This window comes from Pongo abelii, chromosome 6 (assembly GCF_028885655.2).
Source record: "Pongo abelii isolate AG06213 chromosome 6, NHGRI_mPonAbe1-v2.0_pri, whole genome shotgun sequence".
In the NCBI taxonomy this organism is placed as follows: domain Eukaryota; kingdom Metazoa; phylum Chordata; class Mammalia; order Primates; family Hominidae; genus Pongo; species Pongo abelii.
In genome coordinates this window covers 154,729,921-154,757,619 of record NC_071991.2, presented here as the reverse complement: position 1 = coordinate 154,757,619, position 27,699 = coordinate 154,729,921, and positions in this window count along the sequence as shown.

Sequence of the window (27,699 nt, the reverse complement as noted above, 5' to 3'; positions counted from 1 at the left end):
GGATTGTAAACACACCAGTCAGCGCCCTGTCAAAACAGACCACTTGGGTCTCCGTAAAATGGACCAATCAGCAGGATGTGGGTGTGGCCAGATAAGAGAATAAAAGCTGGTGGCCCAAGCCAGCACTGGCAACCCGCTGGGGTTCCATTCCACACTGTGGAAGGTTTATTCTTTTGCTCTTTGCAATAAATCTTGCTGCTGCTCACTCTTTGGGTCCACACTGCCTTTATGAGCTGTAGCACTCACTGTGAAGGTCCGCAGCTTCACTCCTGAGCCAGCGAGACCACGAACCCACCAGAAGGAAGAAACTCCGAACACATCCAAACATCAGAAGGAACAAACTCCGGACACGCTGCCTTTAAGAACTGTAACACTCACTGCGAGGGTCCACTGCTTCATTCTTGAAGTCAGTGAGTCCAAGAACCCACCAATTCCGGACACAATGCTACAGGAAAAGCTGTCTTATCAGGATCATTTCATTGTCTTTAACATGATTCCTAATGAGGGATTTTCAAGGATTTTAAAAGTACCTTTTTATAGAAAATTTCAAACTTAACAAGCAAGGGAGACTCATATAATCAATCAGTCTCCTTCAGCTATTGCCCAGCGTCAATGACCGCCCACCCCGGGGCCAATCTTATGTGATTAGACTCCCCTCCATCCCTTTGAAACAAATTCCAGACATCATTTTGTCAGTATCTCTTAAGAAGTGGAATTTTTGTACAAGATTATGATCTTGTTATCACTCTACAAAGATTAATAGTTTTCAAGAATAATTGTCACTATAAAAGATTTTCAGGCTGTGCATGGTGGCTCACACCTGTAATCCCAGCACTTTGGGAGGCCAAGGTGGGTGGATGGCTTCCGCTCAGGAATTTGAGACCAGCCTGGGCCACATAGCAAGATCCCATCCTTTAAAAAAAATACAAAAATTAGCTAGGCATGGTGGCTGTAGTCCCAGCTACTCGGGAGGCTAAGGTGGGAACATCCCTTGAGCCTGGGAGGCAGAGATTGCAGTAAGCGGAGATTGTACCACTCCACACCAGCCTGGGGGACAGAGACAGACCCTGTCTCAAAAAAAAAAAAAATTTCCAACCATAAGTGCTGACCTGGAACCTAATGCCTGTACACTCCGACTCCAGTGAACAGCACTGTTTTCTTGGCCTACTTCCTCTTGTAGACAGCAGACTCCTAAAGGGTGAGGAGCTGTCTACCTCACTTTTGTACCAACTGCAGCCCCTCAAATATGTGTTGGATTAAACAGATGATTACGGAAAGGCAGTGGAAAGAGTAGGTCAAAATCCTACAGCTACTACACACCTATCAGAGCAGCTAAAATAAATACTGACAACATCAAATGCTAGCAAGGAGGTGAAGAAACTGGACCTCTCATATGTCACTGTGGGGAAGTAAAATGGTGCAACCAGTCTGGAAAATAGTTTGGCAGTAACTTCAATAAAAAAACTTTTAGCTGGGCATGGTGGCTGGTGCCCGTAGTCCCAGCTACTCAGGGGGCTGAGATGGGAGGATTGTTTGAGCCCGGGAGGTTGAGGCTGCAGTAAGATGTGACTGTGCCCCTGCACTCCAGCCTGAGAAGAGAATGAGAACCTGCCTCAAAGAAAATGTAATTAATTTAATTTATAAACTAAATATACACTTACCACAGGACCCAGCAATTGCATTCCTGTGCATTTACCTCAGACTAATGAAAACTTATGTCTATACAACATTTTACACAGATATCCACAGCAGCTTTATTGTAATAGCCCAAATTTGGAAACACCAAAATGCCCTTCAAAGGATGATATTAAACAAACCTCAGCAGGTGCATGCCATGGACACTACTCAGCAATTTTTACAAACAGCAAACTACTGATGCCCACAGAGAGCCCTCAAGGGCATCCTCCTGACTGGAAAAGCCAGTCTCAGAAGGTCACATACATACTGTATGACTCCATTCACATGAGAAGGACAGGGAGGAAGAGGAGGAGGGTGGCTTCGAAGGGAGGCCACTGTGGTGATGGAGCAATTTTGTAGCTTGACTGTGACCATGACATGAAAACACACATGAGATAAAATGGCACAGCACTACCTTGGGAGGTCTCAGGTGTGTCTGTGACCTTGATGGTGGTGATGTATCAGAGATGTTTGCATATGTCCAAACTCTTTCACACATGAAATAGGTGCAGCTCTTTCTACATCAGTTACACCTCAATAAAACTGTTTTCTAGAATGACCTAGAACTATGAAAACATGTTCTACCAATGTCAAGGCCCTGGTTTGTATATTGTGCTATCATTCCATAAGATATAACCACAGGTGGAAAACTGGATGAAGGGTCCATCTCTGTACTAGTCTCACAACTTCCTGTGAATTTATATCTATCTCAAAATAAAGAATTTTTAAAAATAGCTTGTTGTTGTTGTTTAGAGACCAGATCTCACTCTGTCACTCAGGCTGGAGTATAGTGGTATGATCATAGCTCACTGTAGCCTTGAACTCCTGGACTCGAGCAATCCTCCCACCTCAGCCTCCTGAGTAACTGGGACTACAGGGGCTCAAAATAAGAATTTTAAAATGCAGCCTAAAACAACAATAATAATAGAAACATTGAATGTCAAATATAGTTATACATATGTATGGGCCAGGCGCGGTGGCTCACGCCTGTAATCCCAGCACTTTGGGAGGCTGAGGTGGGTGGATCACAAGGTCAGGAGATCAAGACCATCCTGGCTAACACAGTGAAACCCCATCTCTACTAAAAATACAAAAAAATAGCCGGGCGTGGTGGCGGGCACCTGTAGTCCCAGCTACTCGGGAGGCTGAGGCGGGAGAATGGCGTGAACCCAGGAGATGGAGCTTGCAGTGAGCCGAGATCACGCCACTGCACTCCAGCCTGGGTGACAGAGTGAAACTCCGTCTCAAAAAAAAAAAAAAAAAAGTTATACATATGTATGTAACAGGATATTGTGATACTTTTTTTTCTGAGATAGGGTCTGGCTCTGCCACCTAGTCTGGGGTGCAGTGGTGTGACCTGGTCTCACTGCGCCCTCTGCCTCCTGGGCCCAAGCCATCCTCCTACCTCAGCCTCCTGATTACCTGGGACTACAGGCACATGCCACCATGCCAGGCTACTTTTTGTATTTTTTGTGGAAATGGGGTTTTGCCATGTTGCCCAGGCTGATTGCCTGCCTCGGCCTCTCAAAGTGCTGGAATTACAGGCATGAGCCATCGCATCCAGCTGTGATGGTTATTTTTGTGTCAACTTGAGGGCCCCAAGGGATGCCCAGATAGCTGATAAAACATCATTCTGGGTGCTGCCTTCACCAACGTGAACAGGCAACCTCCAACTCATTCAGAGCCTGAATAGAACAAAAAGGTGTTTAGGAGGGGCGAGATTATATGGAGAAAAAAAAAAAGGTGCAGGGAGGGAACCTGAGGGAACCTTCTCCCTCTTTGTTCTTGAGCTGGGACATTCATCTTCTTCTGTCTGCAGGCATCAGAGCTCCGGGCTATTGCTTCAGACTCTGGGACTTCACTGGTTCTTCACCCCGTCCCGTGCCACCAGCAATCCTGAGTCTTGGGATTGCAGACGGCAGATGGTAGGAGTTCCCGGCCGCCACAACCGCCTGAGCCAATTCCTCATTATAAATCTCTCTCAAATGCAGATATAGGTATAGCTATAGATACATACATCATATTGGTTCTGTTTCTCTGGAGACCCTAATACAGATATATATACATATATATATAGAGAGAGAGAGAGAGAGAGAGAGAGAGAGACAGAGACAGAGACAGAGAGAAAGACAGAGAAAACATATATCTGTCCTATGGCTCAAATTTTCCAGTGTTTGAAAAAGCCCCGAATGTCTCATTGCACTCATTAGGAAGTATATATCCTCCTATCTCTCCTTCCTTCCTTCTATCCCTTTGCTCCAAAGGAATCTAATAGAAAATAGCAATATATTTTTAAGTTATTGTTTATGGACGCTTGTAAGAGCTTCCCAGTGTATCTGAAGATTCTACCTGAAAACCACACATTGTCTCAGAAGTTCTTTTGCAAACTGCAGAAGGAGAGAAAAGGAAGAGCTGCTTTCACCAAGAAAGTCATTTATCCAGTTTCTTCCGTCTTACACACTATCTTGTCTTAGTTACCTCACAATTCAAACATATGATAAAAAATTGGGTATATTTTTATTTTAAAAATTCATTATTTAGAATAGTAATACATGTTAATTATTTTAAAAATCAATTCCAATGTACACAAAGTAATAAATGAAAAAAATCCTATCTGCCCTACCTCCTCATCATATCTTTGAGATTATTGATCTATCATCTCTCTCTCTCTCTTAGTTTCTTATCACTCCTGTAACAAATTACCAAAAGCTTAGAGGCTTAAAACAACACAAATGCATTGCCCTACAGCTCTGGTGTTCAGAAGTCCTCATGAGTCTCCCCGGGCTGAAACCAAGGCATCACAGGGCGGGGTCCTCCTGCAGACGCGGGAGGAGGCTCTGTTCTTGCCCTGTCCGGCTTTCCCTGGCTCATGACCCATTCCAGCAATCACTTCACGCCAACCACTGCTCTGTCCTCAATTCCCTTCCCTGACTGACCCTCCTGCCTTCCCATCATAGGCACCCTGGGATGACATGGAGTCCACCACGTAACCCAGGATCATCTCACCTGGCAAAATCCTTGACTTCGTGACATCCACAAGGTTCCTTTTGCTGTGTAAGATAACATCCGGCCGGGCGCAGTGGCTCACGCCTGTAATCTCAGCACTTTGGGAGGCCGAGGCAGGTGGATCATGAGGTCAGGAGTTCGAGACCAGCCTGATCAATGTGGTGAAACCCCATCGCTACTAAAAATACAAAAAAAATGAGTCGGGCATGGTGGCGTGTGCCTGTAATCCCAGCTACTCAGGTGGGCTGAGGCAGGAGAATTGCTTCAACCCAGGAGGCGGAGGTTGCAGTGAGCTGAGATCGCACCACTGCACTCCAGCCTGGGCGACAGAGCAAGACTCTGTCTCAAAAAAAAAAAAAAAAAAAAAAAAAGATAACATCCACATGTTCATAGGATTAGGACATGGACATATTTAGGGAGCCATGATTCTGTGTGCCATACTATCCATCTACAATTTTTTTGTTTTTAAACAAGATAATTTTCCTCATTTCCCCCAAAACTTTCTTTCATTGGGAACCAAAATATATCATAAGTCTTCTTCCATAACGGTATTTAGAGATGTAGCACATTAATTTTAACATTAATTAACTCATTTTACTGCATTAACTGGATGCTTAGAATCTTATTGTCTGAACGCTCCAGAATTTATTATTTTACCATTTCCCTATTGTTTCACACCTAGGCGGATGTCTCTTTTTTTTTTTCCTATTTCAATTTATGCTGCAAGAACATTCTTGCACACAGGTGGGAGCTCTTTCTGCAGGATGGACACTTGAAAGGGCATAGCTCCATCGCTGCAGGGAAGGGCACTCACCATCACCCAGCATCAGGCACGTGCACGTCAAGCCATGCTGAGCCAGCTCCTCACACCTGCTAGCATGGCTGCTATCCAAAAGACAGGAGGTAACAGGGGTTGGTGAGGATGAAGAGAAAAGTAAACCTTGTACACTGTGGGAATGTGAATTGGTACAGCCAGTATGGAAAACGGCATGGAGGTTCCTCAGAAAATTATTATTATTATTATTATTTTTTTTGAGACGAGGTCTCGCTCCGTCACCCAGGCTGGAGTGCAGTGGCGCGATCTCGGCTCACTGCAAGCTCCACCTCCCGGGTTCACGCCATTCTCCTGCCTCAGCCTCCCGAGTAGCTGGGACTATAGGCGCCTGCCACCATGCCCGGCTAATTTTTTTTGTATTTTTAATAGAGACGGGGTTTCACCCTGTTAGCCAGGATGGTCTCAATCTGCTCATGATCTGCCTACCTCGGCCTCCCAAAGTGCTGGGATTACAGGTGTGAGCCACCACACCCGGCCCAGAAAATTAAAAGTAGAACTACCCTATGATCCAGCAATCCCACTCCAGGCTATATTCCCAAAGGAAATGAAACCATGGTACGGCTGAGTTGAAGGGTATAGATGCCTAAATTTCAATAGGTTCTGTTAATTGCTACCCCAAAGGACACACCACCTCTCCTTCAGGTATCATCCTGGGACCACCAGTGAGCAATGTAGATTTGGACCCCAGAGGCTCTGAAGTGGGTCCAAAGAAAATATTCATTAAATGAACACCATGGCCACAGTACACCTGAGGCTGAACTCCTTCCTCCATTTACTATACCAAATTGTGTCCAGCTACCCTGTCCAATAGAGCTCATCAGAAGTTATCAATGAGATTAAGTGGTCACATTAAGATTCTCTGATAATTGGCTGGGCACAGTGACTCATCTCTGTAATCCCAGCACTTTGGGAGGCTGAGGCAGGCATATCACTTGAGGCCGGGAGTTTGAGACCAGCCTGGGCAACATGATGACATCCCTACTAAAAACACAAAAATTAGCCAGGTGTGGTTGGCGGGCACCTGTAATCCCAGCTACTTGGGAGGCTGAGGCAGGAGAATCACTTGAACCCAGGAGGTGGAGGTTGCAGTGAGCAAAGATCATGCCACTGCACTCCAGCCTGGACGACAGAGTGAGACTCTGTCTAAAAAAAAAAAAAAAAAAAAAAAGATTATCTGAAAATAAAATATAAAAAGACATTCCAATAAACACAATTGTAAAGAAATACAAAGAAAAGTTTTTCAGAAAAGTGGGGATGGTAGTTACTGAGCAGGAAAGATCACCGCGAGAACGTCTCAGTTATTGCCGACGGAGTGTCTCAAGCTGGCTGGTCTTCCTTGAGACGTGTGCTTCGATCTTACTCTTCAAAATTTAAATATCTGTTTAATACACTTTCTGTAGGCATAATAACTTTAATAATAATTTTTTAGAAAAATAAACCTCATTAATAAAATGCCCACAATAAGATGTTCTGCATCTGAATATATTTTCTTCTTCATTATATTCCAGGGGAAGTTAAAGCATTAAAAAAATTGAATAAATTGAATTGTTTTACAAGATGAAAGTCTCAAAACATTAAAGTCCAAAATAATTAAAATGGACAGAAATGAAGGGAGAATGGACAATTCAAAGTAGTAACTAGAGACTTCGCTACCTTGATTTTTTTTTTTTTTTTTTGAGTCTTGCTCTGTTGCCAGGCTAGAGTGCAGTGGCACCATCTCAGCTCATTGCAACCTCTGCCTCCCGGGTTCAAGTGAATCTCCTGTCTCAGCCTCCTGAGTAGCTGGGACTACAGGTGCCCGCCACCACGCGCAGCTAGTTTTTGTATTTTCAGTAGAGACAGGGTTTCACCATGTTGGCAGGATAGTCTCAATCTCTTGACATTGTGATCTGTCCACCTTGGCCTCCCAAAGTGCTGGGATTATAGGCATAAGGCACCGTGCCCACTCCGCTACCTCAATTTTAATAATGCATAGAAACTAGACAGAAGAAAGAAAGAAAGAAGAGAACATTTAAATAACAATACAATCCAACTAGATATAACACCTGTGGACACTCTGCCAGCACCAACAGAACACACGTGCTTCTCCAGGGTACACGGAGGATTCTCCAAGATGGACCATGTATGAGGCCATAAAGAAAGCTTCAGCACACCTGCAAAGGAGCAGGTAATTCAGAGCACATGCTCCAAGCATGAGGGAGTGACATTAGAAACTGATGACAAGAGTCGGGCACAGCACTCACACCTGTAATCCCAGCACTTTGGAAGGCCGACTTGGGAGGATCACTTGAGGCCAGGAGCTCGATGCCCGTCTGGGCTACATAGCAAGACCTCATCTCTAGAAAAAAAAGTAATAAATTAGTTGGTGTAGGGGCACGTGCCTGTAGTCCCAGCTACTTGGGAGGCTGAGATGGGAGGATCACTTGAGCCCAGGAGGTCAAGACTGCAGTGAGCCATGATCAGCCACTGCACTCCAGCCTGGGTGACAGAGTGAGACCTTGTGGAGATCATCTGGGAAACTCACAAATATGGGGAAATTATACAACACACTCCTAAATAGCCAACGAGTGTAAGAAAAGCAGAAACCAGAAAATACTTTGAGATGAATAAGAATCAAGACACTGTGTACCAGGGATCACAGCAGGGACCATGACATTTAACAGGAGGGTAGATATGATTTTCCACTCACCAAAATGCAAACCCTCTGTACAGCTTAGCCAGAATCCATGCCAAAAATTCTCAGTTGCTAGTCAGGCACGGTGGCTCACGCCTGTAATCCCAGCACTTTGGGGAGCTGAGGCGGGTGGATCATTTGAGGTCAGGAGTTCAAGACCTGCCTGGCCAACATGGTGAGACCCTGTCTCTACTAAAAGTACGAAAATTAGCCAGATGTGGTGGCACATGCCTGTAGTCCCAGCTACTTGGGAGGCTGAGGCACAAGAATTGCTTGATCCTGGAAGGCAGAGGTTACAGTGAGCTGAGATCATGCCATTGTACTCCAGCCTGCAATTGTGGCCTGTGCATCCTCTCCCGCACTCCAGAAGGTGGTATTCAAGACACAGGGGCAAGCTCAATCAGGCCTTGCTTCAGGCGCTTTTCCAGCCGATCCCAAATTTTTGAAACCCTCCTTTCCTTTACTTGATGAGTCCCATGTCTCTGGCACTCAGAGCTCTGCCTGTGTGACCTCTCTGCCTGGAACACCAGCTCCAGTGGCTTCAGGACAGTTTCAGTGGCTTCAGTCAGTGCTGGGACATGCCTTGTCCTGCCTCACCCTGTAGAACCGCATCTGCCCGTGGATGGTGACTCCGGATGGTTCTCTCCTCACCTCACAGTGACTCCTGCCCCAGAGCCTCTGCCGGGTTTCCCGTGGGGTCACCGGGAGCCTCCCCCTGCCCACACCCCCCCCACCAGGCTCTCTGCCCCGACCTGACTCATTCTGCACCTTGAGTTGAACTTCCCCAGGAGAGGTCAGGCCACGTGTCAGCAGCTGTCCCGAGGGGCCTCGGTGCGCAGCTGAGATGCCCCTCAGACTCCCCCGAGCCTGGCCCTTGCCTGCTCTGAGGTCCACGGCCCACACCCTTGCTCAGGCCTTGCCACATAAGGCCCAGCTCACTCCAGACACAGGCAGTCTCTGCACCTGGGCCCCTCCCCTGTGAGCTGCGGTCACCCAATAAGGCCAACATGTTGTGTGGCCTCGACGTCCATCCTCGCCTCAAGCTGTAGCTGTGACAGCCAGCTGCACTGCCAGGGATGCTCCTGCGGGGCTCGCTGTGAGACACAGGCCTCCCTGGGGCCGGCACTCAGGTCTGAGGCCTGGGGCAATGGCCAAAGCCCTGCCAGGGGCTCCTTCTCCAGGCATGAAATTATTCCCCAAAGGTCTGTGTCCCAGGCTCCCAGTTCCCAGAAATGAACCGATAATGCAAGTGTGGAGGGAGGGAGGGGCTGAGTCACGGGAGGAGTTTGGCAGAACAAGGGCCTGGAGGGGCAGGGGTGAGAGTGAAGGCAGGTGAAGGCCCTGCTTGGAACAGAAGAAAGCGTGTCTGGGACAAGATGAGAAGGGCCAGAGCCCGACTGCCCAGAGGCATGGGGACCCAGAGGCTTCCTCCTTCCTCGGGAGGAAGGCAGGCAGCACCCCTCGTGAGTCTAGGCATTTCCATTTTCTTCTTTTTCTCATAAAGTTCTTGAAGGTTGAGGATTGTGGGGTTTTTTTTGCTAAAAACGGAACACTGTCCACTATCCATCGGCCGACATGGCTGTGACTTCCCAGCTACCTGGTGCAGACCGCCGAGCTGTTCTTCCGTGAAACCTTGTTTACACTGTCAATTGCAGACTGAGCAATATTCACATATTCATGCATGCTTTCAACTTCCTAATGCTTAAGACGTTTCCTAGTAGTAAAGCGTTGTTGAGACTTGGGTTCCAGCCCTTCCCTGACCCTTCCTAACTGCATGACTTCGGTGAGTCACTTAACCTCATCAACTTCATCTTCCAAGTGGGCAGGACGCCCCACGAGGTGGAAGGCATAGGCCTGGCCGGGCTCCATTCTTGAGAGCTACATTTTAGTGATACAAACGCTGAATGAGCCCAGTTGTTTCAGACTAGTGTTATTAACACTCAGCATCTGTACTCAAAGTGCATTTTGCTAAGTTCATAGGCTGAAAGAACTGTGATAATAAACAGTATGAAAACACCAAGTATTGATAATATGCTGCTGTTAACATTCTACTCTTTCTGCATTATCATCATCATCATTTTAATCATTTAAAAGGTTAGACAATTAAGCGTGTGTTTGGCAGCCCTTCAACGTGTGGGAAGCAGGAGGCCAAATTTCAAGTGCTCTTTGTCGCCTTGGACAGCTCGAAGCTGCCAGGACAGTCAAGGAGAGTTCCTCCTCGCAAACCGTGGAGTATCCTGTGTTTTGGGAAGATACACTTACACTTCTGCTCAAGGTCAACTACGAATAATCAAGTGTCGGAACATATAAACACAGCAATGGAAAATCAAAGCTCCTCTTTAATGAGGATTCATATTTTGTCAGGTATGACACGACATGCCATATAGACTTTTTTTTTTTGAGATGGAGTCTCGCTCTGTCACCCAGGCTGGAGTGTAGTGGCATGATCTCCGCTCACTGCAACCTCCGCCTCCCGGGTTCAAGCGATTCTCCTGCCTCAGCCGCCTGAGTAGCTGAGATTACAGGCGCCCACCACCATGCCCAGCTAATTTTCATATTTTTAGTAGAGAAGGGGTTTCACCATGTTGCCCGGCTGGTCTTGAACGGCTGACCTCAAGTGATCCACCCACTTCAGCCTCCCAAAGTGCTGGGATTACAGGTGTGAGCCACTGTGTGCGGCCCCATACAGACTTTTAAACTTATGTGCGTAGAGCAGTCCTATGAGGGAAACGTTATTACCCACATCTTACAAACGTGGAAACCGAAGCTTAGAAAGAAGCACCAGGCCTGGTGTCTCCCCCAAGATGCACCACTTTGTAACCTACGGTGGCTGGGGTCTAATTTCCGGAGATGCACTGCTTTGTAACCTACGGTGACCAGGGTTTAATTTCTAGCAACACAGACGAGGCTTTGCCTCAAAGATGCCCATAAAACTTATTTTGTTTACTCTGGGAAAAAAATGCTGTAAAACAAGCTGATGTAAAGACAGTATTGCAAAGAGCACTTCACTTAAGCACTTTCTGATAGTTAAACATCCGAGCAGTGCAGGCTGCCAAAGAGTGAAGACATTTCATTTAAAATTACACTGGCGCAAGACCATCAAAGTATCCTTAACATTTTCATTAAATTGAGATACAGATCTAGTTAGAGTAGTAAATCTCTTCCAATACAAGGAGTTCATTGAAGAGCCAAGGCTAGAGGCAGCAGTGAGCCTGAAATAATCACCAGCTGCAAGGAATCCAGAAGCACCCAAGGCCTGGCGCAGAGCTCTCCATGTGCTGTTGTGAAATCTATGCAGGTGGTGCGTCCCTGTGCCCTCACCATGACGCACACTGGAGCAGCAAGTGTCCGGGGGGCAGTGGGGAGGGGGCGGCGGGGAGGACCAGGCCAGGCATCTGTCTGTCTTCAACAGGCTTGCTTATGGTTCAGCATGGTGAGGACAACAGATCCAGGATGGCTGCCATTGAAAAGATGGCTTGTTACTCACAGATCCCGAGAGGAGGGCAGGTCGCACCACAGGGCCCACACAGGGATGCGCCAGGGTTGGTCGGGATGCGCCAGGGTTGGTCGGGATGCTGGGGGGTGGGGGAACCAAGCAGGAGCGTCTATTGTGGTTTCCACAATAAGGGAGGCCAAGGCAGGGTCAGCAGGCCCGGGACTCCCCAGATTGAATAATTCCAGCCCTCTGGGGCCAGGGGCTGCCCCGCGTCTGGTCCCTGCCCTGGGGTGACAAGTGTGGGTGGACAGTGGCCTGGGGTGTGAGCCCACAGAGGAGGTGGCGGGCGTGGGCTCTGCATTGCAGGGTTTGCACGTGGAAAGCCTGCGTGGGGCGGGCAAGTGTTCGCTATCCAGGAACTGGCTGTTTATGGGAGGGGCAGCCTCCCAGGGTCAACAGGCCCCAGGTGTCAGAGCATCAGATACAGAAAATAAACAACATGGTTACTACAGCATCAAAAGACCGAGGTTCAAATCTCAGGTACTGCCTGTATGAGCAAGTCAGGCCACCTCTGAGGTCTGTCTGCTCATGTGTAACTCAGAGATGATCACACCGACCATTTGATTAGACAATTTGTTTTTCTAAATGTAGCTTAGTACTTGGCATATTATAATTATTGTTAAATATTAACCAATTAAATCTTATGGCATTTAAAATACTAGTTACAATCTCTTATCCAACATAGTTTGGACTAGAAGTTTCAGATTTTGATTTTTTCGGATTTTGGAATATTTGTAATAATGAGATATCTTGAGGGTGGGACCCAAATCTAAACACAAAATTCATTTATGTTTCATACACACCTTACACACATAGCTGAAGATAACTCAATGCAATACTTAAACATAATTTTGTGCAGAAAACAAGGTTTGCATTTTGATTGTGACTCATCATGTGTGGGCACGCGTGAGATTTTCCACTTGTGGCATCATGTTGGTGCTCAAAAGGTTTTGAATTTTGGAGCTTTTCAGATTTGGGATTTTCGGATTAGGGATGCTCAGCGTGTATGTGCACAGCTTCTCTGGCACTCTCTTCAAACGATGGAGCCTGGGCTGGGCGCAGTGGCTCACGCCTGTAATCCCAGCACTTTGAGTGGCTGAGGTGGGCGGATCACCTGAGGTAAGGAGCTCAAGACCAGCCTGGCCGACACGGTGAAACCCTGTCTCTACTAAAAATATAAAAATTAGCCAGGCTTGGTGTCCGGCACCTGTGATCCTAGCTACTCAGGAGGCTGAGGCAGGAGAATCACTCGAACCTAGGAGATGGAGGGTGCAGTGAGCCAAGATCATGCCACTGCACTCCAGCCTGGGTGACACAGTGAGACTCAGTCTCAAAAACAAAGAAACAAAAGATGGATCCTGAAGCCAGGTGCCATGGCTTATACCTGTAGACTCAGCTACGTGGGCTGAGATGGGAGGCATCTAAAAGTCCAAGATCGGCTGGGACAACATGGCCAGACCCCATCTCAAAAAAAAAAAAAAAGATGGCGCCTATGCCCCTCCCCTGGAGCACAGGTTGGATTTAGCTGCTCTTTTCTGCTGAATAGAAGAAACCTGGACATGGCAGTGTGGACCTCGGAGACACATTCACGTGAGGCACTCAGCTTCCTGTGTGCTCCCTCTCTTGGGTCATGCACCCTGGAGAAGGCAAACACCACACAGTGAGGATACTCAGGCAGTGCACAGAGGGCCCCACGCGGCAGGGAGCCGAGGCCTCCAGCTCCACCCCCCACGATGCGGCCATCCTGAGGTGGGCCCACCTGCTTCCGTTGAGCCTTTGGCAAATGCAGCCACAGCCGGCCTCTTGACTGCAGCCTCGCCAGAGGCCCTGAGGGAGAAGCACCCAGTGAAGCCATCCCCAAGCCCCTGGCCCGCGGCAGCCCCTGGCCCGCAACAGCTGGGCACCAAATGTGTCTTGCTTGTGAGCCGCCAAGTGTTGGGTAGTTGGTTGTGCAGCAGGGCCAGTGGGTCTAACTTCAGGAAAATCTCCAAGCTGGGTTCTGCCAGTACCATTTGCAGTGCTTAGGCCTGGATAGACAATTTCTAGAGAAGTTTCCAGAACCCACTTTCTAGTCAGTTCCGGAGATTTCCAGACAGAGGTGCAGGGGGGTTGGAATCCTGCCCATCTGTGCTGTGCTCACCTGGATTGAAATGGCCGGTGGCTAAGAAGCTGGTGGAGATGGCCACAGAGCCCTCTCAACCACTGGGTCTGGGCAAGACGCACTTTTGCCTCCACACCTTACCCTGTGTCCCGCTTAACTATCTTGGAAGCCACATTGGGTGCTCAAGGACACACATTTAAAAAACAGTTTAGTGATGAAAATCTCTTTTATGCCACCATGGCTTTAGTCCTAGTCTGTAAACACCTTCACTAGGACGGCCAGCACGGTCATTGTGAACATGCAGCTTCCTCAAACTGCAGTTACAGAAACAAGGACCATGGATTTTACCTTCAAATTATCACCAGGTCTCAACCATTTTTCACATAGACATCTTCCATTTCACTGAAAGCCTCGACCGTTTGTTATTAAAATGTACCTTCCTCTTCCTCTCCCTTGCCTTGCCTGTGATGCTTTTCCTCCCGAGAACCACTGTGTGTGGATGCAGGAGCTCACGCTTCTTGACAGGAGCATGAAATTGTCAGGGCAGGCTACGTCATGCTCAGGTACAAACAACCCCTAGGTTTACCCGGTGCTAATGCAAGGTCTGCTGGGAGTCTGGACGGCTCTCCAGGATAGTGTCCGCCGCGGCCACTCAGCAGGTCAGCCCGCCCGGCTCTTGTGCCTCCATCTCCACAGTGGGGACAAGAACACGACGGTCTCAGGGTGATGAGAAGTGGCACACGGTCTTCCCACGCATGCCCGTTGGCAATCTTATTCCACGGTCCCTAGAACCACCCAACTGCCAGGACGTGAAGACGTGGGATCATCCAGGGGCCCAGAAGAACAGGAGAAACAGACAGGAGGAGAAGGCAGAGACCCCACTCCAGGGCTGCCCGCACTCAGCAGGCACACGTGGGCTGTGCGCCAGGAGCTGGAGACACAGCAACAGAGACAAGGCCCCTCTCCGTGTGATGCTTATGCCCAAGTGGCCATCCACTGCTTCTTCTAACCTCCCAGCATCTGGTCCTGTCTGCACCTCCTCGCATTCAGGAGGTGCAGACGGGCTGATCAACAAAGCTAAAATCTTACCCAACAGAGCAGTCACCACAGAAACTTCCCAGCTGATATGAAGGGACCTATCCGACTTCTCCCAGCCCAGTGCCTCACGTATTAATAGAAAAGCAAGGGAAGGGATTGATTTAAATTTATGATGAAATATTTTGGACATACAAAATAACTAAAAGGATAAAATATCAAGTTCCAAGGACCCATTGCCCAATTTACAAATAAAACATGACCTTCTTTGATGCATCTGCCCCCTTCCCTGGAGAGCAGCCTCAACCCCAGTTCTGTTCCTCATTGTCAGGCATTAGAAGCAAGAGGGAAGTAGTTACCTCCTGGACTTAAATGATCAGTTGTATCAATTTGGTTTTGAATTTTAAAATACTAAATTAAAATAATCATTTACATTTGTATAGAGCTTTACAGCTTACAAAATAATTTTACTTATATTTTCTCATTAATCCCTGTAATAATCCATCAAGCAGGTATTATCAAACCTGTGTTATAGTAAGAAAAGTAATATATATTTTTCATTTTGAAATTTTATTTTGTAGAGATGGATCTCCCTGTACTGCCCAGGCTGGTCTCCAACTCCTAAGCTCAAGCGATCCTCCCACCTCGGCCTCCCAAAGTGCTGAGATTACAGGTGTGAGCCACCATGCTTGGCCAAGCAATATTTAATCCCGGCACTTTGGGAGGCCAGGGCAGGTGGATTGCTTGAGCCCAGGAGTTCAAAACAAGCCTGGGCAACATGAAGAGACCCCGTCTCTACAAAAAATATAAACATTAGCTGGGTGTGGTGGTGCACACCTGTGGTCCCAGTTACTCAGAAGGCTGAGGCTGGAGGATTGCTTGAGCCCAGGAGGTAACGCTAGAGTGAGCTGAGACCATGCCATGACACTCCTAGGCGATAGAGTAAGACTCTGTCTAAAAAAAAAAAAAAAGAGTCTATTTCCCTCCATTTGAAGCTGCTTCTGTGGACTCAGGGGAAGATGCAAGTCATTTCCAAGGTCATCCCAAGGTCAGGTCACAGGAGCAATATGGCTTCCACCTGGTTTGTGCGAGCACTCACTTTCTTGCTTTCTTTCTCTCCCTTCCTCTGTCCCTTGGAACCCAGTCATGTGCAGTGAGGCAGCCCCAGCTGCAGGCAGAGATTACTGCAGGTGTTTCAGCGAAGGTCCAGGACACCTGGCCTGTGGAGTGGATGGGCTCCAGGTGATCCCAGCCCTTCACTTTTCCGGAGCTCCAGCTGAAGCTGACAAAGCAGAGACAAGCTGGGCCTGACAAGCCCTGCCCAGATTACAGATTCATGGCAAAATAAACACTTGGATGGGTGCATTGGCTCACACCTGTAATCCCAGCACTTTGGGAGGCTGAGGCAGGCAGATCACTTCAGCCCAGGAGTTTGAGACCAGCCTGACCAACATGGCGAAACCGCATCTCTACTAAAAATATAAAGATTAGCTGGTCCCAGCTACTCGGGAGGCTGAGGCACAAGAATCACTTGAGCCTGGGAGGTGGAGGTTGCAGTGAGCAGAGATCGCGCCACAGCACTCCGGCCTGGGCAACAGAGTGAGACCTCATCTAAAATAAATAAGTAAATATAAATTTAAAATATTGTTGTAATTGTCCTATAGCATGAAGTTGTGGGGCTATCTCTTATAGCAGAAAGACTTACACTGAAAGGGGACTTATAAACTCACACACTAGATTGTCTGAGAAATGAGTGGGCTTCAGGATGGGTATGATGACTCAGCTGCCCAGACAGGTAAGGATGTGCTTTCCTGTGCTACTGCCCTGCTTCCCCCTAGCACTGGTCTTCTACACATCTGCAAAACAGCAGCAGCAGCAGTTCCAGGTTTCATGGACATACACCAGAAAGGGAGAAAGTGGCAGACCTCAGTAGCTCTTCAAAGAACAACTCTAAAAGAGAAGTTATCTTTTAGAGAGAGCCCCACACACCTCTACTGGCATGTCTGCCCTCCCATTTGGTCATGTGCCCATTTGGAGCCAATCCCATTGACTTGGGAAATGCATGTGCTGATTGGCTATAACTTAACCAATCAGTGGCAGAGAGGAAGAATTGAAGAAATCAGGGTGATTCTGGTAGTTGAGGATGGCTCAATCCCTTCTGCAGCTACATGATTAGGAAGGGAGAGAAGGGATCTGGGGGGACACAATTGCACTATCCAGTAGATTACATGTAAAGAAACATTTCTCATGTACCCTCAGTGTCATTTTGGGTACAATTTTACTTAAACGTGTGTAAATGTAAAACTCTTTATAAGCTTCTCATGCTTCATGCCATCACGCAACCATACAAGTAAAATCATTCACAAATTAAAAATAAACCAAACTGCCAAACCATTAACATTCAAATTAACAGTACTGATGTGACACCGCGTGCTAGCTTGGCTGATGCATGTAGCCCTTGCACAGTGACTGTGTGCTCCCCACCCAGGGGCAGCTTCTCTGGAGTTAAGTGTTCTGCTCACCTGCACCTCTGTGCCTTTGATGGTCATTTCTGCCTTCTGTTTCAGTCTTTTCCTTAATTTTTAAATGGCTAAGTGCAGTCTTTCTTGGGAGACCCAAAGGGGCTAAAGTGCTGATTCCTCCATGAAGCTGTCCTTAATCAACCTAGGCCAAATGTTGGAGCTGGATAAGACCTTGAGAAAATTTGAGTCCAACACGAAAATGAGGCCTAATGAGGTTGAATAGACATCCAAGTGATTCTCCATTAAAAGCAAAATATGATGTTTGCTTTACAGTTTACAAACCAAGGCTAGGCACGGCGGCTCACGCTTGTAATCCCGGCACTTTGGGAGACAAGGTGGGAGGATCACTTGAGGCCAGGAGTTCGAGACCAGCCTGGGCAACATAGTGAGACCCTCGTCTTTAAAAAGAAAAGAAAAATTAGTTTACAAACCAGTGCATGCATTGCTCATTGAGCCCTCCATAAATCCCTGAGAGACAGGAAAAGTGAGGAAGTATCCTCTTGGATGTCCTACAGATAATGAAACCAAAACCAGCCCAGAAGGGTTGAGTGACTCACACAAGCTGTCATAGCTGGTGAAGTGACAAGGCCAAGGCTTGCAGCAGGTCTGCTGACCAACAGTCATTGATTATGCCCTGCTGCTTCTCTGAGTGTATCCTAGCTCAGAAATCCTTAGCTTGGGGTTCGATGACTGTGAGTGGGAGGGGAGACATCACTGCTGGAAAATCAACTACAGTTGTGTGGTTGTTGTTTAAAATACTCATGCCGGCTGAGTGCAGTGGCTCATGCCTGTAATCCCAGCCCTTTGGGAGGCCAAAGCGGGTGGATCACCTGAGGTCAGGGGTTCGAGACCAGCCTGGCCAACATGGTGAAACCCCGTCTCTATTAAAAATACCAAAAAATTAGCCAGGCGTGGTGGCAGGCACCTATAATCCAACCTACTTGGGAGACTGAGGCAGGAGACTCGCTTGAACCCAGGAGGTGGAGGTTTTAGTGAGCCGAGATCATGCCATTGCACTCCAGCCTGGGCAACAAGAGTGAAACTGCATCTCAAAAAAATAAAAAATAAAATAAAATAAAATACTCATACCCACATTCCTTTGGAAATCACTGTTTTAGTTTCTCCTGGTGGGACCTCAAAGAAAGCTGGGAAATTCATTGTGCAGTGACTCACTCTGTTCATCACTACTGACAATCCACAACATAGAAGACTCTCACAGTCTTGGCGAGGATGGACTAGAGAGCGCAATCCACATAGTAAATTGTATAAAACCTGGGCCCCAGAAAGCCAAGCATTGTGTATAACCTGCAGAGATGTGAGACTCCACAATGCACAGCCATTGAATCAAAGCGAAGCACTAAGGAGTAACTGCTGATTGAAGTGGGGCTGTACTTAGAATATTGTAGCATTTATGCATTGGTTCTTTGTGCCTTCTTTGCATTTGCTGTGTTCTTTACCCACTGAACAGAAGATAGTTACCTGACTGCAGTTTTACCTTCCTATCAGATTCACCATTTTTTAACAAGAATGAGCTAAACCTAATTTTGTTTTTGAGATGCAGTCTCATTTTGTCACCCAGGCTGGAGTTCAGTGGCACGATCTCAGATCACTGCAACCTCTGCCTCCCTAGTTCAAGCGATTCCCCTGCCTCAGTCTCCTGAGTAGCTGGGACTACATGCAGTCACCACCACCCAGCTGATTTTTGTATTTTTAGTAGAGATGAGGTTTTGCCATTTTGACCAGGCTAATCTCAAACTCCTGGGCCCAAGTGATCCACCCAACTCGGCCTCCCAAAGTATAAACCTAAAACTTCTTATTCGTGAATTTTTTATTGTGCTAAAATGTACATAACATAATATTAATCATTCAACCTTTTTGGTTTTTTTTTTTGAGACAGGGTCTCTCTGTTCTCCAGGCTGGAATGCAGTGACACGATCATAGCTCACTACAGCCTTGACCTCTCATGCTTAAATGATCCTCCTGCCTCAGCCTCTTGAGTAGCTGGGACTACAGGGGCATGCCACCACACTTGGCTAATTTTTAAATTTTTTGTAGAGATAGGGTCTCACTATGTTGCCAAGGCTGGTCTCGAACTCCTGGGCTCAAGCAATCCTCCTGCCTTGGCCTCCCAAAGTGCTGGAATTACAGGTTGAGCCACCATGACTAACTGTGAGCCACCATAACTGGCCTCATTTAGCCATTTTTAAATATACAGTTCAGTGACATTAAGTACATTCACATTGTTTTACAATGATTACCACCATCCATCTCCAAACTTTCTCATCTTTCCAAACTGAGACTCTGTCCCTATTAAACACTAACTCCCCATTCCCCTTTGCCCCAACCCCTGGAACTTCTGTCTCTATGAATTTGACCGTGAAGGTGCCTTATGAAAGTGGAATCATGCAGCATTTATTCTTTTGTGTCTGGCTTATTTCACTCAGCATAATGTTTCCAAGGTTCAATGGTATTGTAACCTGTGTCATAATTTCTTTCCTTTTTAAGACTCAATCATATTCGATTGTATGGATAGACCACAATTTGTTCATCCATTTATCTGTTGATGGACACTTGGGTTGCTTTACCTTCTGGCGACTGTGACTCACACTGCTATACAAATATTGATATTGCACAGGCGAGGTGGTTCACGCCTATAATTCTAATGACTTGTGAGGCTGAGGCGGGAGGATGGTTTCAGGCCAGCAGTTCATGACCAACCTGGGCAACAAGTGAGATCTTGTCTCTAAAAAATAAAAAATTAAAATTAGTCAGGTATGGTGGGGCATGCCTATAGTCCCGGCTATTCAAGAGGCTGAGGTAAGAGGATCCCTTGAGCCCAGGAGTTTGAGGCTGCAGTGAGCTGTGATTGTGCCACTGACCTCCAGCCTGGATGACAAGCAAGACCCCATCTCTTAAAGAAAAAAAAGTATTGGTATACAAATATCTGATTGAGTCCCCGCTTTCAATTCTTTTGGACATATGCCTAGGAGTGGAAGAAACCTACATTTTTAAGGCAAAACGTCTTCTCTGCCATGGCAAAATCATAGCCAGAAGAAAAGAAAATTCAGCTCTGGTATGGACGAGAAAACAAAGGTTGATTTAGTGTCTTCTCCACCCATGACAAAAACTTTTCACAGGAAAATCACAAGACTGATGGCCAATGAGGTGCAGCATAAGGCTCCACACGCATGAGGGTTTTCCTCATGAAACTGAAAATTGTGATGGGATTCACAGTCTGTTTCAGATCATAAACCCTGATTTGGTAATTTTAAAAATTACAGAATTAATATGCAATAGAGATTTAAACAAACATTTTTAATGACAACCTAGTGATATCCTGAAGTCTGGGTTTTACAGTCACTTCTACATGGAAAACAGAGAACAACAATAAACCAAATGCAGAGGCATGTGAATGCACATCCAATTGTCCAATGCCACACTAGAAAGCAAGCCCCCTTCATCCATCTGTGGCTCATTGTATTCGTCTGTGCTCACCCTGCTATAAGGACATCCTCGAGACTGGGTAGCTTATGAAGGAAGGAGGTTTAATTGACTCACAGTTTAGCATGGCTGGAGAGGCCTCAGGAAACTTACCCATCATGGTGGAAGGGGAAGCAAACATGTCCTTCTTCACATGGCGGCAGGAGGGAGAAGAATGAGAGCCGAGTGAGGAGGGGAGCCCCTTATAAAACCTTCAGATCTTGTGAGAACTTACTCACCACCACAAAAACAACATGGGGGAAACCACCCCCATGATTCAACCACCTCCCACCAAGTCCCTCCTGCCACAGGTGGGGATTATGGGAACTACAATTCAAGATGAGATTTGGGTGGGGACACAGCCAAACTACATCCCTCATCTTTCAACTTTTTATTACATTTTTAGACACAGGATCTCACTCTGTGACTCAGGTTGGAATTCAGTAGCAAGATAATAGCTCACTGCAGCCTTTGACTCCTAGGCTGAAGCAATCCTTCTGCCTCAGCCTCCCAAGTAGCTGGGACTACAAGTATGTGCCACTATGCCAGCTAATTTTTAAATTTTTTTGTAGAGACAGGGTCTCACTGTGTTGCCCAACCTGGTCTCAAACTCCTGGCCTCAACTGATCCTCCTGCCTCATCATCTTTCAAATTAAATTTGCTAAGTAGGTTTTTGATTATATTTTTCCTGGGGAAATATGATTACTTTAAGATATTTTATGTATTTTTGAGGTGCAAAGACTGACATATGAATAGTAAATAGCTCAGTATTAAGTGGGATGAAGATTGATAGCCATGGATCTTGTCCAACCCCCTCATTCTACAGATTAGAAAATCTGATCTCAGCGAGGATAGAAAATTACCCAAGTGGATGCAATTTCCAATTCTTTCTTTATATTAATATCATGATGCCTTGTTATTGTCCTAAAATTATTTCAGTCATGTTTCAAAGGGAGCCTTTTTCCTTACTTTTCAAGATTAGGAAATCATTGAGCAAAGCACGCCCATGTGGGGCCATGCTGGCCATCTGTTTGCCCCTGTCCTCCCCCTTTCTTCCTCCCTTATAGAATCTCTTTCTTCCTTTGCAGAACTTCCCTGCTGCTGCGCAGGTTCTGGGCCAGCCGTGCCCCAGTCGACGAGCCACTCCTCGGGTAACACTGGGTAAGGCCTCTCTGTCGAAGGCACCCGGTCTGGATTCTGCTTCCCCAGGTCCCTCACCTCCATGACTGTTCTGAAGTGGTGGCTGTGGGTTACTGTTTTGTTCTGCCCGGGTAACATCATTTAATTTTTTTTTTTTAGACAAGGTCTCACTCTGTCACCCAGGCTGGAGTGCAGTGGTGCAATCTCAGCTCACTTCAGCCTCAACCTCCCAGGCTCAATTGATACTCCCACCTCAGCCTCCTGATTAGCTGGGACTATAGGCATGTACCACCATACCTGCATAATTTTTGTATTTTTTGTTGAGGCGGGGTTTTGCCATGTTGCCCAGGCTGGTCTCAAACACCTGGGTTCAAGCAATCTGCCCGCCTCAGCCTCCCAAAGTACTGGGATTACAGGTATGAGCCACCACACCAGGCCACCATTTAATTTTTTAAAGCATCTTATTGCAGAAAATTCTAAACATCTACAGAAATAGAGAGATGTGCTTAATAAATCCTCACATGCCTATTACTCAGCCACAGCAGCCACCAGTGCATCACTCACTTTGTCTCCTCCACAGCCACCTTCTCCCTGCACCTGCACCCTCTTACCACCCAGCTTATTTTAAAGCCAGCCACATACATTGTGCCATTTTACCCATAAACATTTCAGGATGTATTGCTAAAAGATAAAGACTGGGTTTTTGGTAAACCATAACTACAGTTCCACCATTATCACACCCAAAGAAATTAAAAATACTTAACTCACCAAATATTGATAAGGACAGGAGGCAGGGAAGTTCTGGGCAGAGGAGGGCAGGTCTCCAGTGAGGGCCCCACCCTCAAGCCTAAAAACCTGGTACTGTGGCCCAAAGTGAGAACATACATCTGTGTTTTCCAGCTCGAATGCTGCCTTTTCCAAAACCATCCACGGCCCGCCTCACCCGCAGTCCTGTGCCCATAAAAACCCCTGGCTAAGCTGGCAGGGAGAGGAGAAGCAGCTGGACATTGGAGAGAAGTGGCTTCAGTTCAGGGGAACAACTTGATGGCATAGCTTTGGAGAGATTACCTTTCCACTTCATCCCCTTTTCAGCTCCCCTTACCACTGAGAGCCACTTTCATCAGCAACAAAATCTCCTGCATTTACCACCTTCAGTTCATTCATGCAACCTCATTCCTCCTGGGCTCCAAACAAGAACTCAAGTGCTACAAGTGTGGGTGCAAAAGGCCGTCACACTGACCCTCTGCTGATCTGTTAACACTTAAGCCACGGATGGCAAAGCTAAAAGGGCACTGTAACACTTCCTCTGGGGCTTCAGGGGTTGCAGGCACCCTCCTTTAGACACTGCCGGGAGGGCTGGTATGGAGTTCGCTCTTGCCGCACCCAAAAGCGCTCACCTGGACTCCTGCACATGCGCACCTGTGCTCCCACGAGGGGTGGAGCAGGAAGTGAGCGGAGTTGGCCCCTGCCGGTGCCCACGCACTTCAGTTCCCACTGGCAAAGAGGTCAGGGAAACATCCAGCTTCAACATCCGTCCTTCCGTCAGCCTGGTTCCCAAACTGGAATCTCTCCAGTTCCACTGTTATAAATTAAAACTCTAAACCCCTAAATGGATGAGAAAGAGTGATTGCCTAACTGTAGGGTCTGGGAACTGGGGGTCTAAGTAGTCCTTATCCGTTAACCACTCCTGCGTGGCCCCGACCGTGCAAGGGGTCCAGCACCTGTGGTTGTTCCCTTGTCCTTATTGGATGTAAACCAAACAGTGACTAATAAAGTCCTTAAAATGGCTTATTGAAAAACAAAACAAAAAGTGACAGGCAGATCCCAATCGGCTTAGAGATTTATTTTGCTGAGGGTGAGCATGTATGTGCCCGGGAAAAAGAAACACAAGCCACAATAGAATCTGTGTCCTGTGCTTTTACCAAAGAGGGTTTTGAGGACTTCAATGTTTCAAGAGAAAGGAGAAAAGGGAAACAATGAGGGTAGGCAAACAGGTGAGAGGCCACATTCTCATGAGGCTCTGATTGGCACTCAGAGAATCTACATTTCACCTGTGTAAAGAATGGAGCTGGCCGGGCACGGTGGCTCGTGCCTGTAATCCCAGCACTTTGGGAGGCTGAGATGGGCAGATCACTTGAGGCCAGGAGGTAGAGACCAGCCTGGCCAATATGCCGAAACCCCATCTCTACTAAAAATACAAAAAAAAATTAGCCAGGCACGGTGGCATGCACCTGTAATCCTAGCTACTCGGGAGGCTGAGGCAGGAGGCTCGTTTGAACCCAGGAGGCGGAGGTTGCAATGAGCCAAGATTGCCCCACTGCGCTCCAGCCTGGATGACAGAGTGAGACTCCATCTCAAAAAAGAAAAAAAAAAAAAAAAAAAGAACAGAGTTAAGGGAAAGCCAGTCATGCAACCGTCTCACGCTCAGTAGGTCTACATTTGACATGAGATAATGCAGGCATGGGGATCACGGCTGTCTGGAAACAGAAGGCAGGCAGGCATTGCATGACTCAGTTCCCTTTGGCATGGTGAGTTTGGTCTCGAGATTTTCCTTTCCTTTCACACGGGTCATGTGGAGGCATCCACTGGCTGCTCCAGACTGTCCGCTCTGTGGGGTCATGTTTGCGTCCATCATCTGCTGACATTCTTCTACACTGTGATTCAAGTTCCAGGTGTCTTGTAGTCTCACCAAAAGCAGGACTTCTGTTCCTGTGACTTTGCCACCTCATTTTGGTTCAGGCAGAGAGTAAGGTAGAAATGCTGTCATCCCATCATCTTGAAACTGTAGGGCCAGGTGCGGTGGCGCACGCCTGTAATCCCAGCTATTTGGGAGGCTGAGGCGGGAGAATCAATGGAACCCAGGAGGCAGAGGTTGCAGTGAGCTGAGATTGCACCACTGCACTCTAGTCTGGGGGACAGAGCGAGACTCCGTCTCAAAAAATAAAATAAAATAAAGAAACGGTAAGCTTTTTGTATTTAAAAAATGCACACAACTATCTAAAATAATAGTTTAAATCAAATTATTATTTTAGTTAAGATTTTTAAATTAAAAATCTATAGTAAGATAGATGATATCTTGCTACAAATATTCTTTAGGACTTGCTTTTTTCCAAACTTTCTAAGGGAGGGAGTTGCACCCTTGATATCAGACCATACCTTTGGTTAGAGGTCTTTAGATAATCCTAAAATTGTGTTGCTAAGTGAGAGTGGTATTTCTACTTAAGAGACAGACCTGGGAGCCACACAGACTTAGATTTGAACCCCAATCTGTGGTATATTAGCTGTGTAACATTGGGTAATCAAACTCATCATTTTAATTCTCCAATAATCCTTACTTACAGGGTTGTGGTACGACTTAAGCTAATACACATAAAGTATTTGTCCAAGGTATAGTACATGCTCAATATGTGGGAGCCATTTTAATTTTCTTCATATTGGCAAGATCCAAGGAAGGAGGTGATGATCACGTGAGTACAGGGTAACTAGAAGGGTTCTCCCCTTTTCACTTTTTTTTTTTTTTTTTTTTTTGAGATGGAGCTTCGCTGTTGTTGCCTAGGCTGGAGCGCAATGGCATGATTTCGGCTCACCGCAACCTCCGCCTCCCAGGTTCAAGTGATTCTCCTGCCTTAGCTTCCCAGGTAGCTGGGATTGCAGGCATGCACCACCACACCTCGCTAATGTTTGTATTGTTAGTAGAAATGGGGTTTCGCCATGTTGGTCAAGCTGGAACTCCTGACCTCAGGTGATCCACCTGCCTCAGCCTTCCAAACTTCTGGGATTCCAGGCGTGAGCTGCCATGCCCAGCCCCCTTTTCACTCCTTAGGTTTTCTATTTTCCAGCCACACTTGCTTACTCTAGGGCAGACCACCCTCGAGAGTTCTCAGGAGAGTTCGTGAGTCACAATACCCTTCTCTAACAAACCACTTGTAAGTTCCCTGAGTGACAAGTAACTTGCTCTTTCTGAATTACTGAACATACTCCAGAAACAAAATCTAGACAATAGACTTCATTCTACAGAAACATTCCAGTTGCTGCCAGTCAAGGTGGTGCCTACAGAGCATTAAAGGTTACCTGATGCAGACGCACCTGACAGCAATGATTCAACATAACCTGAGAATGAAGCTGTGGTCTAAGAAGGGTGTGTGTTCAGAGTCCTGAGCTAAGGAATCTGGGGGTGGCCAACCAGGAGGATCTCTCTCCATCTATGAAGGACCTCCAAACTCCTGGCCATTCCTAGGAACACAGGCTGAACAGGGGATCGAGGCCCACTGTTTTGGGTTAAATGAAGGTTGCTAGGAGAGGGCGCTAAGGGAAAATGCCGCATAAACTGCTTGCTTTTTACACCCAGTAGAGTTTTCCTGTCCAGACTACCGCTCCTGGACTGCCCTGTATGTAAGTTTTCAGTAACCCTTATGGCCCACTCACTGGCTCCAAGTCTATTCTTCAGCCTCTGGGACACAGTGCCCTCCCTGTTGGAGTCAATAGGGGTCTGGCAAAACACTAGCACATTAATGGGGCAGATAGCCACACACTTTGATTAGGAGGAGGAACCCCAGGCTTTGCTTGTTCAGGTAACTACAGCTGGACTCACGCAATGCATCAAAGCACAAAGGGTCCCTGGTCGGCTGCAGTCCCGGGCCTCTCTGTCCAGTGCAAACCACTCTCCTGTCCTGCCATTTCTGCCTCTCCTGCCTGCTCATTGATAAAGCCAGAGGAATCACACACATGGACAAGTTGCCTAAATTTAGTAAAGGCAAGTGAGATTTCATTCACGCTCACAGCCTTTGGTTTAGCTTCCCAAACTCCTTCCTAAGTGGTGAGAAGAGAAATTTGGTACACTTGGGTGTTCACCTCTTGACCCTCCCTGCTCAGCCCTTCACTCTCCACCTTCTGCACTGGGAGCTTACCCAGCTTCAGGTATGAGGGTAACAGGTGGGTCTCCAGTGCACCTGCACCATGCCCAACCGAACTCTGGACTAGAAAAACTAGGTCCTTATTCATGTAGATCTAGCTTCCTTCTGCAGAGGAAGAGAAGATCATTGTACTTGTCTAATGGGTTCTTCCTACCTGCTGCACAGACCAAATCAATTCACTGAGACCATAGCATTGCAGTAAAGAAAGAGTTTAATTGATGTGAGGCTGGCCACAGGGGAGACGGAGTTCCTACTCAAGTCAGTCTCCCCAAGAACTCAGAGCTTAGGGTTTTTATGGACAACTTGGTGGGCAGGGGCCTGGGGAATGGGTGCTGCTGATTGGCTGGGGATGAAATCACAGGGGCATAGAAAACACTCTTCATGCACTGAGTCCACCTCTGGGTGGGGCCCCAGGACTGACAGAGTTACGAGTCATGGATCTGGATGGGATCAGTCCATTGCCAGAAAGTCTGAGAAAATCTCAAAGGCCAGTCTTAGGTTCTATAAGAGTGATGTTATCTATAGGAGCAATTCGGGAAATCACAGATCCTGTGACCTCTGGCCACATGACTCTTGAACAGTAAGAGATTATAGAAGCTATATGTACATTTTAGCAGAATTCAGTTCCCTCCCACAAGCCTAATCTTGTGGCCTTTCCTTAGTCTTACAAAGGTAGTTTTGAGTCCCCGGGCAAGGGGAGATTTAGTTTTAGGGAGGGACTATTATTATCCTTGCTTTCAAGTTAAACTATAAACTAAATTCCTCCCAAGGTTAGCTTGGCCTACACCCAGGAATAAGGGAAGACAGCTTAGCGCTTAGA